This window comes from Perna viridis, chromosome 5, assembly GCF_037379345.1.
Source record: "Perna viridis isolate PV_CMFRI_1.1 ecotype Kerala chromosome 5, ASM3737934v1, whole genome shotgun sequence".
Lineage (NCBI taxonomy): Eukaryota > Metazoa > Mollusca > Bivalvia > Mytilida > Mytilidae > Perna > Perna viridis.
Genome location: NC_142449.1, coordinates 24843240 through 24854243, shown reverse-complemented (window position 1 = coordinate 24854243; position 11004 = coordinate 24843240). Strand labels below are relative to the sequence as shown.

The 11004-nt window shown below is 32.8% G+C and overlaps 6 non-coding genes across 6 annotated transcripts; all 6 read right to left on the bottom strand.

Moving 5' to 3' along the window:
- Positions 1–1440: 1440 nt before the first annotated feature.
- Positions 1441–1523, bottom strand: Trnal-uaa (transfer RNA leucine (anticodon UAA)). The gene has a single exon. It is a non-coding gene; the product is annotated as a tRNA-Leu (tRNA).
- A 446-nt stretch (positions 1524–1969) lies between these two features.
- On the bottom strand, positions 1970–2052 carry Trnal-uaa (transfer RNA leucine (anticodon UAA)). Its single transcript has one exon. It is a non-coding gene; the product is annotated as a tRNA-Leu (tRNA).
- A 445-nt stretch (positions 2053–2497) lies between these two features.
- Positions 2498–2580, bottom strand: Trnal-uaa (transfer RNA leucine (anticodon UAA)). The gene has a single exon. It is a non-coding gene; the product is annotated as a tRNA-Leu (tRNA).
- A 444-nt stretch (positions 2581–3024) lies between these two features.
- Positions 3025–3107, bottom strand: Trnal-uaa (transfer RNA leucine (anticodon UAA)). The gene has a single exon. It is a non-coding gene; the product is annotated as a tRNA-Leu (tRNA).
- A 6828-nt stretch (positions 3108–9935) lies between these two features.
- Positions 9936–10018, bottom strand: Trnal-uaa (transfer RNA leucine (anticodon UAA)). The gene has a single exon. It is a non-coding gene; the product is annotated as a tRNA-Leu (tRNA).
- Positions 10019–10464: 446 nt separating this feature from the next.
- Positions 10465–10547, bottom strand: Trnal-uaa (transfer RNA leucine (anticodon UAA)). Its single transcript has one exon. It is a non-coding gene; the product is annotated as a tRNA-Leu (tRNA).
- Between the last annotated feature and the right edge of the window lie 457 nt (positions 10548–11004).

Here is an 11004-nt window from a genome sequence, read left to right as displayed (position 1 = left end):
TATTTTTAAGTTTTTCATTTGCTTCTCCAAGAACTTTCTGGTGATCATCATATTTTGTAAATCTTGCGATTATACTACGATGCTTTCCGTCACGCCGTGGCTTTAATCTATGAACGTTTTGGAATTCAATTGTGTTTGCACCTTCAATTTTCAGTTCTTGATTAATAAATTCTTTTACTAAATTTTCTGTTTCTTCTCCAGTTTCACCTGTATTTTCAGGAAAGCCAGTAAAAATTAGATTGTACTTCATAGAATGGGTTTGAAGTTTCAGATATTGTTCATGTAATTCTCTATTTTGATTTTCCAGTACCCTATTTTGTTCCTCAAGATATTTCATTCTATCCTCTATAACATAATGATGCATTTCCTCATTTGCCAAGGTTCTTGAATGCTGGTCTTTAAGTGTTTTTATATCATTGATTTCTTTTTTCATTGAGTTTATATTAGCTTCAACAGTTTGTAGTTTAGTATTTATTTCTTCCAGCATATCAAGTTTTTGAAGTTTATTTTGAATCATATTGTTGGTTGTGTTTACATTTTCAAGTCTATTATTCATAATATTCATGTTTTGTATGATGACCTGTAGTGCCATATCTGTGTTTGATGTAACTATAGGTTCTGTGTTTGACATACAGGGATTGCCTTGAATGTTGGATACTATGGGTTGTTGTTATTGGTGTACTAGACTGTGGCTGGGTAGGGTACATGGGTGGTGGTGGGATTGGAGACCTGAATCCAATTTGTGAAGTATTTTGTGGAATTTGCATTATAGATGGCTCTATGTATGAACGTTGAGGGCTATTCGTACCATATATACTCTGATTTGCTTGTGTTATGACTTGGGATAAGTCCATATTGGGTAAACTTGGTATCGTTGTGGTCGCCGCCATGTTTTTGTTTTTGTTTACAATTTACTCGGGTGGGGTAAGTCCTGATTTAGACGAGTTACTCCTATTTCCTTTCTTTTTACCCATTTAATGTTTTAGCGAATTGTCCATGAAACATCTTCAACAACACAGAGTCACTTAAACCTTGTGCCACCAGGTATAATTACACTTTTTCGTAGAGCTATCGTGAGTACGTCTTGTCTACCCCGCCATTTTTCCAGAATCAAAAGTCACATCTTGTAAAATATAAGAGTATTATTGACTCGAAAGATAATGGTGGTTTACAATTAGTTGATATGGATTGTAAAATGTTTCCTTTTAGATTAGTTTTTAGATAGGTTAATAGATGAACATTATAATGTGTTGTGGAAACATACTTTTAGATATTTTGCTTCCAAGATATATATACTACTCGGCCACCACACTGTTATTAATACGGCAGCTTAAAATGTTTAAAACTATCAGCAGAATTGCGCAGTACATTATACTCGATCTCCTATACGATTCGTTTTTTGAATACAACTATACGATTTCAAGGTACCAAAAATATAGCTAGTGCGGGTGGGGTTCGAACCCACGCGGACATACGTCCATTGGAACTTAAGTCCAACGCCTTAACCACTCGGCCACCACACTGTTACTAATACGGCAGCTTAAAATGTTTAAAACTATCAGCAGAATTGCGCAGTAGGATGTTGCATCGGAATACAAAGGTTAACATTTGTCATATGAAAAAAAGTTAAGGGTCGCAATTCTTTTCAATTACTAGTCATTTTGAGCTTGGATTCAATGCGTCCATAATCATTATGTCTTGGTTGTATTAAGATGGTCCAAACTTTGTTAAATGGAACTATATTCGTAAAGCATTTTGGTCATTTTCCTTGACTAAAAAAGCCGATCAATTTATAACCCGAATGTACAGCAACATATTTTCCACACAACTACTGTAGATAAATACCGCAGACATTTTTTTTTCTACTGGTTTGTGCAATTCTTGATCGAAAATATCAATTATACTCGATCTCCTATACGATTCGTTTTTTGAATACAACTATACGATTTCAAGGTACCAAAAATATAGCTAGTGCGGGTGGGGTTCGAACCCACGCGGACATACGTCCATTGGAACTTAAGTCCAACGCCTTAACCACTCGGCCACCACACTGTTACTAATACGGCAGCTTAAAATGTTTAAAACTATCAGCAGAATTGCGCAGTAGGATGTTGCATCGGAATACAAAGGTTAACATTTGTCATATGAAAAAAAGTTAAGGGTCGCAATTCTTTTCAATTACTAGTCATTTTGAGCTTGGATTCAATGCGTCCACAATCATTATGTCTTGGTTGTATTAAGATGGTCCAAACTTTGTTAAATGGAACTATATTCGTAAAGCATTTTGGTCATTTTCCTTGACTAAAAAAGCCGATCAATTTATAACCCGAATGTACAGCAACATATTTTCTACACAACTGCTGTAGATAAATACCGCAGACAATTTTTTTTTACTGGTTTGTGCAATTCTTGATCGAAAATATCAATTATACTCGATCTCCTATACGATTCGTTTTTTGAATACAACTATACGATTTCAAGGTACCAAAAATATAGCTAGTGCGGGTGGGGTTCGAACCCACGCGGACATACGTCCATTGGAACTTAAGTCCAACGCCTTAACCACTCGGCCACCACACTGTTACTAATACGGCAGCTTAAAATGTTTAAAACTATCAGCAGAATTGCGCAGTAGGATGTTGCATCGGAATACAAAGGTTAACATTTGTCATATGAAAAAAAGTTAAGGGTCGCAATTCTTTTCAATTACTAGTCATTTTGAGCTTGGATTCAATGCGTCCACAATCATTATGTCTTGGTTGTATTAAGATGGTCCAAACTTTGTTAAATGGAACTATATTCGTAAAGCATTTTGGTCATTTTCCTTGACTAAAAAAGCCGATCAATTTATAACCCGAATGTACAGCAACATATTTTCTACACAACTGCTGTAGATAAATACCGCAGACAATTTTTTTTACTGGTTTGTGCAATTCTTGATCGAAAATATCAATTATACTCGATCTCCTATACGATTCGTTTTTTGAATACAACTATACGATTTCAAGGTACCAAAAATATAGCTAGTGCGGGTGGGGTTCGAACCCACGCGGACATACGTCCATTGGAACTTAAGTCCAACGCCTTAACCACTCGGCCACCACACTGTTACTAATACGGCAGCTTAAAATGTTTAAAACTATCAGCAGAATTGCGCAGTAGGATGTTGCATCGGAATACAAAGGTTAACATTTGTCATATGAAAAAAAGTTAAGGGTCGCAATTCTTTTCAATTACTAGTCATTTTGAGCTTGGATTCAATGCGTCCATAATCATTATGTCTTGGCTGTATTAAGATGGTCCAAACTTTGTTAAACGGAACTATATTCGTAAAGCATTTTGGTCATTTTCCTTGACTAAAAAAGCCGATCAATTTATAACCCGAATGTACAGCAACATATTTTCTACACAACTGCTGTAGATAAATACCGCAGACAATTTTTTTCTACTGGTTTGTGCAATTCTTGATCGAAAATATCAATTATACTCGATCTCCTATACGATTCGTTTTTTGAATACAACTATACGATTTCAAGGTACCAAAAATATAGCTAGTGCGGGTGGGGTTCGAACCCACGCGGACATACGTCCATTGGAACTTAAGTCCAACGCCTTTTTTTCTCTTGATAAAATTTTATTCACATAAATACATTCATAAAAGAACCATTGGGCTAGTCTCCCAATAATTCACAATATCACAGTATTAGTTAGAATTGTAACAAATGTTAACAAACAATTATATGTCAATTAAAAGTCAATATGTACTTCATCATTACTTATTCTTAATACAGGATTTTTGTTTAAATAATACTTTTCAAATAAATACATGTACTTCTTCTGTTTATAATACAAGTATGCATAATTCACATGTTTTTGCAGAACATTTTTAAAATATGGCACTATGTCCATCAATTTGTCATCCTTCATAGAGATATTTCTCCTCTTTACAACACAAAATCTTCTAGCACATAAAACTGTATTTACAAAGTATAAGTTTATATTTTTAGCCTTCTTGAATAGACCAAAGTAACACATATAATTGAAATCTAGTGTATTGACAAAGTTTGCAGAACTATTACACAATATGTTATGTAAAAAATCTTTTAAAAAGTCATTGAACTGAGTCAAACATCTACACACAATAATCAAATGCTCCAAGTCCTCATGTACATCTTCGCAAACTGGACACATAGAATCAGCAGTAATATGACATCTCATCAGTTTCTCCCTAGTAAAGAAAACTCTATGGAAAATTTTAAATGATGACTCAATCCAATCACTCTGTAAAAATGAAAAGTTCAAAACTTTTTGAACTTTTTGAACATCAAAATCTGAAAATAATTCACTCCAGTATTTTACAGAATTAGGCTCCCGTGTTAATGTCTTTAACAGTATATCATAAAATGATCTTGTTGTATTAGGCAAAGCACACTTTCTACCATTTACACTGTAAATAATATTTAAAACAGGTAGTTTACAAGTGTTGGCATTTTCTTCAACTAAAACCATATAATCTTGTGGAATACAATTCATAATACATTTCACTACTTTAATAATTTTATCAACGGAAACGTCAGGGAACTTTTGAGATACAATATCTTGAATATATGTTTCCTTCATAAAACCTTTCTTGCATTCATATGCTAAGTCCTTAATCTTGATAATACCTGCATCAATAAATGTTCTCAGATATAACATACTACCACCATTTACAATCATTGGATTACAGAAAAGGGGAACATCAAAAACGTTATTCACATTTATTTCTATTTCCATACTATGACGTATCTTCCCCCATGAATACAACATGCTTTTATAAAAATCAGGCAAACATCCTAATTGTCTATGAGTGAAATCACAAAACAATATTTCAACACCAAGATTCATTTCTTGTACTTTAGAAAAGAAATAAAGACATGTAATTTTCCAAACAGCATTATAATCCACATCTAATAGCCTACTTAAAAACTTTAGTCTAAATGCATACATTTTATGAAAAATGTCTGGAAAATTTAAACCACCATCTAACACCTTATTAGTTATTACATCATATGCAACTAGAGATGGTTTATCATTCCATAAAAAATTAATACATATCTTCTTAATTTCTAAATAATGTTTTTCTGGTATATTTACAACCATAAGAGTATACCAAAGTTTGCTCATCAATAATGTATTTATTACAGTTAATCTACCATGTATTGATAAGTGTCTCATTTTCCAAAAATTCAGTAACTTCAAAATAGATTGTACTTTGCAATCCCAATTCAAACTATCACAAAGAGATTTATCCTTGCCAATCCATATGCCTAAAATCTGTAAAACCCCATCACACTCTCTAATACTCCAAGCATCTAATTCATTTTTTGAAATAGTTCCAGTCCCCAATGCCAAAATTTCTGATTTATCTTTATTTAATTTTGCCCCAGATGCTTGTTCATACAAATGTAAAACTTTAAAGGCTTCATTTACTGAATTTTTGTCAGATAATATTAAAGTGGTGTCATCAGCATGTGAAAAAATCTTTTCTTCAACATTTGTATTAGGAATATTCAAACCTCTAATACTACTATTCTTTTTAATCATTGTACTCAATGGTTCAGCTACTAATACATATAATAAAGCTGATATAGGACATCCTTGTTTTACAGAGTTCTTTAATTGAAAATATTTGGATAAGAACCCATTACACTTGACAGTGCTGAAAATGTCTGTATAAAATATTTTAATCCAAGAAATAAATTTCTCCCCAAATCCAAATTTCTGCAAGACAGAAAATAAATATTCATGTCCAACCCTGTCAAATGCTTTTTCCTGGTCACGTTTCAACAAATAACATTCTAAATTATCCATTTCAACCAATCAATAATATCTCTAACACTTGCAGTAGTGTCAGAAATATCTTTACCTATAATACAACAACTTTGAGTAGGTGATATAATTTTTGGTAATACAAACTTAAACCTGTTAGCCATTACTCTTGCTAAGATTTTATAATCAACATTTAATAAAGTTATAGGTCTAAAATTTTTCAACATAGACTTGTCACCTCTATTCTTATATATCAAATTTATCATACCATATCTCATAGATCTAGATAAAACTTTATTTTCTTCAATACTATCATAAATATATTTCAATACAGGCGTCAGTTCATCTAGAAAATAAAGATAAAATTCAATAGTTAATCCATCAGAGCCAGGCGTTTTGCCCTTTTTCATTCCTTTTAATGATTGTACAATTTCATCAATACATATATCATCATCACATTTAGTAATATCAATATCATCAACTTTAACATCAACACAATCTAACATGTCATTAATTGCATCATTGTCAGTATTTACACATGAAAACAATTTTTCATAAAAGTCATGTACAACATTTAATAATTCCACAGTACTATTAACAGCATTTCCATCACAATTTTTCAAAGTACATATTAAATTCTTATTCTGTTTATACCTTTCTAAACTTAAAAAATAAGCAGTATTTTTGTCACTTTCTAAGGCATGTTGACATTTAGATCTTAATATAGCACCATTACATCTATGTTTTTCTATAGTCTCAAGTTCACTCTTTAATTCTAAGTACTTTACATGGTCAATTTTTATACCACAAGCAGACTTCACAGACAGTTCTTGTAATTTATTTTGCAATTTGAAGTATTGTCTGTTAATCTCTTTTTGTTTTTCTTTACCATATATTTGACTTATTCTCTTGATACTAAATTTCAAATTGTCCCACCAAATGAGTGGATTTGAATTATAAAAATCTGTACCTATTTCATCTTCTAACAATTTTCTGATCCTAGCAACATACTCTTCATCAGCTAATAAGGAGTGATTAAAAATCCAGATCCCTAGTCCTCTTTCAACCTCAGAAAAATCTAACTTCATACTCACAATACAATGATCACTAAAACAGGTATCTCTATAAAATATATTTTTGATACAAGACTTAATATTACTAGAAACTAAAAAATAGTCAATTCTACTCTGTGTTAAAAAACCTTGAACAACTTGTTTTCGTGAAAACATTTTAACACCTATATTTCTATCTCTCCAGACATCAAACAAACATTTTTCATTCATTATACTAGTAAGATGCTTCACAGACCTATCTGCATAAAAAGCAGTTTTTCCACTTTTATCTAAAGGAGACAGAGTAGTATTAAAATCACCAGCCACTATAACATAGCCATCTCCTTCAATTTTACTTTTACAAACTTAAAAAAAAAGACATTTCTCACTTACACTATTAGGAGCATATACATTAAAAATATCAACCGTTCTATCATTAATTATACCTTGAATATGGATAAATCTACCAGGTAAACATTCACAAACTTTAAATACATTTTTAAGACTTTTACTAACAAGAATAGCAACACCTTGTCTATTACAATTACTATTACTTGCAAAAATATCACCACTCCATAAAATCTTATCCTTCTTTAAATCTTCAAATGTATCATTATTCCAAAAAGTTTCTTGTAAACATACAATATCATATTTCCTTTCACTACATAATGAAAAAATACAATCTCTTTTATTTCTATCACAAAGACCATTGCAGTTAAGGCTTATAAAATTATAAGTAGCCATCACAAAAAGTAATATAATAATATTAACAATAGGACTCTCCATTTTTATTTACCAAATTTTTTTTGTACATTTGATAATTTTGCTGCCTTTATATTAGGCGTAACCTTAAGCTTACTTCTTCTTTTGATACCTAAATACTTCTTTTTCTTTTCAACGACAGTAAAATCATCTCCACTTGCCCCTAGACATTCATTAGTCAAAGGAAAAGTGTCCATACTAATCTCATCTAGAGAATCATATGAATATCTGACTCCCTCCTGGCTGCTTTTATCTTGTTCCAGGGAGGAGACAATATCATCTACAACTAATCTATCCGATTTAACATCATCTTTTAAAATATTTTCAGCAGAAAATTCAACACTTGATTTAACAAATTCAATTGATTGAGTATTACAATTGTTCAAGACTACATTATCATGTTTTGTACTTGTATCTGCCTTTACTTTTTCGCCACATTCACAGTCATCAATCACATCATCTTCCATCTCAAAACATTCATCATCTATGTCATCCCCACTACCATCATCACCAAGTTCAACAGTGCTAAGGTTAGCAACACCTAGAGCACTTCCTCTCGACACAACTTTACCAGCATCTTCAGAATAATGACTAGCATCGTCATTCACCTTTGCATTTCCATTTTGATCTACAGGTGTACTTTCATTTTGATCAGTCATATCATCAACATTCGTACAGCTATTTTCCTTTACATTGCAATTCTCATCAATATAATCAATATTCTCGTCACACTCCTTGCTATCTTTCACATCTCCCTTCTTTGCAATGTTATCTCTAGACATTGTCTCCTGTAAACTTTCCATCTGAGATAATGGTGAGTATGTATTGTCAATGTGCAATTCCTTTCTAACACCACAGTTACATTTGTCTTTCTTATGAAAACAAAACGAACACTTGTTTTTCAAACATTTCCTACTTATGTGGCCCTGTTCACCACATTCAAAACATATAAATTCAGGGCAGTCTTTGTGCATATGTTCTGGGCTAAAGCATCCAGGGCAGACCTTGACTTGTTGGTTATGTATAACCCTGTAATAAGCTGTTTCTTTTTCATTTACAGAAAATTTCATGGAGTATGGTATTGCTACCATATTAGGCGGAAGTTTAGCTTTGAAAATACGAGTGCCATCATATACATTAATTTTGAACTTCATTCTATGCTTCTTTATTGGAGAAACAACCTCTACACCAATTTTAGAAAATCTGTCAATAATCTCTTCATCTGAAACATACATACTAAGATTCAATATCGAAACATATTTGAACTTTGCCTCCAGTTCGTTCACATTACAGATTTTGCCATCAAGGTTTAATTCACCAAGAATTGGTTCCATCAATTGTCTCTCTCTAAACACCACTTCAAAGCCAACTCCATTTTTCATCACACATGCCACAACGCTACCTATACCACATTTACTTTCAATTTCATCAATTAGTTTTTCAGCCTTAACTGCACCAAAACCATCAATTACACAGCTTACTAACACCGTTTTCTCTTTAGAAAATTTGTCTTTAGAATTGAACCAATTCCGTTGGGACCTTTCTGCCCCGTTGCTGTCAAAGTTCGCCATTGGGGTTTACTTAGATCAACAAACAACAAATCAAACACACCTTTCCTCCCCCTTTTTCCTGCAACGAAAACGCAGGAAAAGGGGATACTAAACGAATATTAGTCTGTAATATATATCACATACAGTCATATAATACAAAATAAACTTCAACAACTGTTTATAAACACATATGTGGCGAATAACTCACCAAATTCAGAATAATTTCCGGACGACACTTTGTTTACATGTTGAACATGGTACATCCAAAAATCACCCACCTAAGTCCAACGCCTTAACCACTCGGCCACCACACTGTTACTAATACGGCAGCTTAAAATGTTTAAAACTATCAGCAGAATTGCGCAGTAGGATGTTGCATCGGAATACAAAGGTTAACATTTGGCATATGAAAAAAAGTTAAGAGTCGCAATTCTTTTCAATTACTAGTCATTTTGAGCTTGGATTCAATGCGTCCACAATCATTATGTCTTGGTTGTATTAAGATGGTCCAAACTTTGTTAAATGGAACTATATTCGTAAAGCATTTTGGTCATTTTCCTTGACTAAAAAAGCCGATCAATTTATAACCCGAATGTACAGCAACATATTTTCCACACAACTACTGTAGATAAATACCGCAGACATTTTTTTTTCTACTGGTTTGTGCAATTCTTGATCGAAAATATCAATTATACTCGATCTCCTATACGATTCGTTTTTTGAATACAACTATACGATTTCAAGGTACCAAAAATATAGCTAGTGCGGGTGGGGTTCGAACCCACGCGGACATACGTCCATTGGAACTTAAGTCCAACGCCTTAACCACTCGGCCACCACACTGTTACTAATACGGCAGCTTAAAATGTTTAAAACTATCAGCAGAATTGCGCAGTAGGATGTTGCATCGGAATACAAAGGTTAACATTTGTCATATGAAAAAAAGTTAAGGGTCGCAATTCTTTTCAATTACTAGTCATTTTGAGCTTGGATTCAATGCGTCCACAATCATTATGTCTTGGTTGTATTAAGATGGTCCAAACTTTGTTAAATGGAACTATATTCGTAAAGCATTTTGGTCATTTTCCTTGACTAAAAAAGCCGATCAATTTATAACCCGAATGTACAGCAACATATTTTCCACACAACTACTGTAGATAAATACCGCAGACATTTTTTTTTCTACTGGTTTGTGCAATTCTTGATCGAAAATATCAATTATACTCGATCTCCTATACGATTCGTTTTTTGAATACAACTATACGATTTCAAGGTACCAAAAATATAGCTAGTGCGGGTGGGGTTCGAACCCACGCGGACATACGTCCATTGGAACTTAAGTCCAACGCCTTAACCACTCGGCCACCACACTGTTACTAATACGGCAGCTAAAAATGTTTAAAACTATCAGCAGAATTGCGCAGTAGGATGTTGCATCGGAATACAAAGGTTAACATTTGTCATATGAAAAAAAGTTAAGGGTCGCAATTCTTTTCAATTACTAGTCATTTTGAGCTTGGATTCAATGCGTCCACAATCATTATGTCTTGGTTGTATTAAGATGGTCCAAACTTTGTTAAATGGAACTATATTCGTAAAGCATTTTGGTCATTTTCCTTGACTAAAAAAGCCGATCAATTTATAACCCGAATGTACAGCAACATATTTTCTACACAACTGCTGTAGATAAATACCGCAGACAATTTTTTTCTACTGGTTTGTGCAATTCTTGATCGAAAATATCAATTATACTCGATCTCCTATACGATTCGTTTTTTGAATACAACTATACGAACTTAAGTCCAACGCCTTTTTTTTTTTTTTTATTT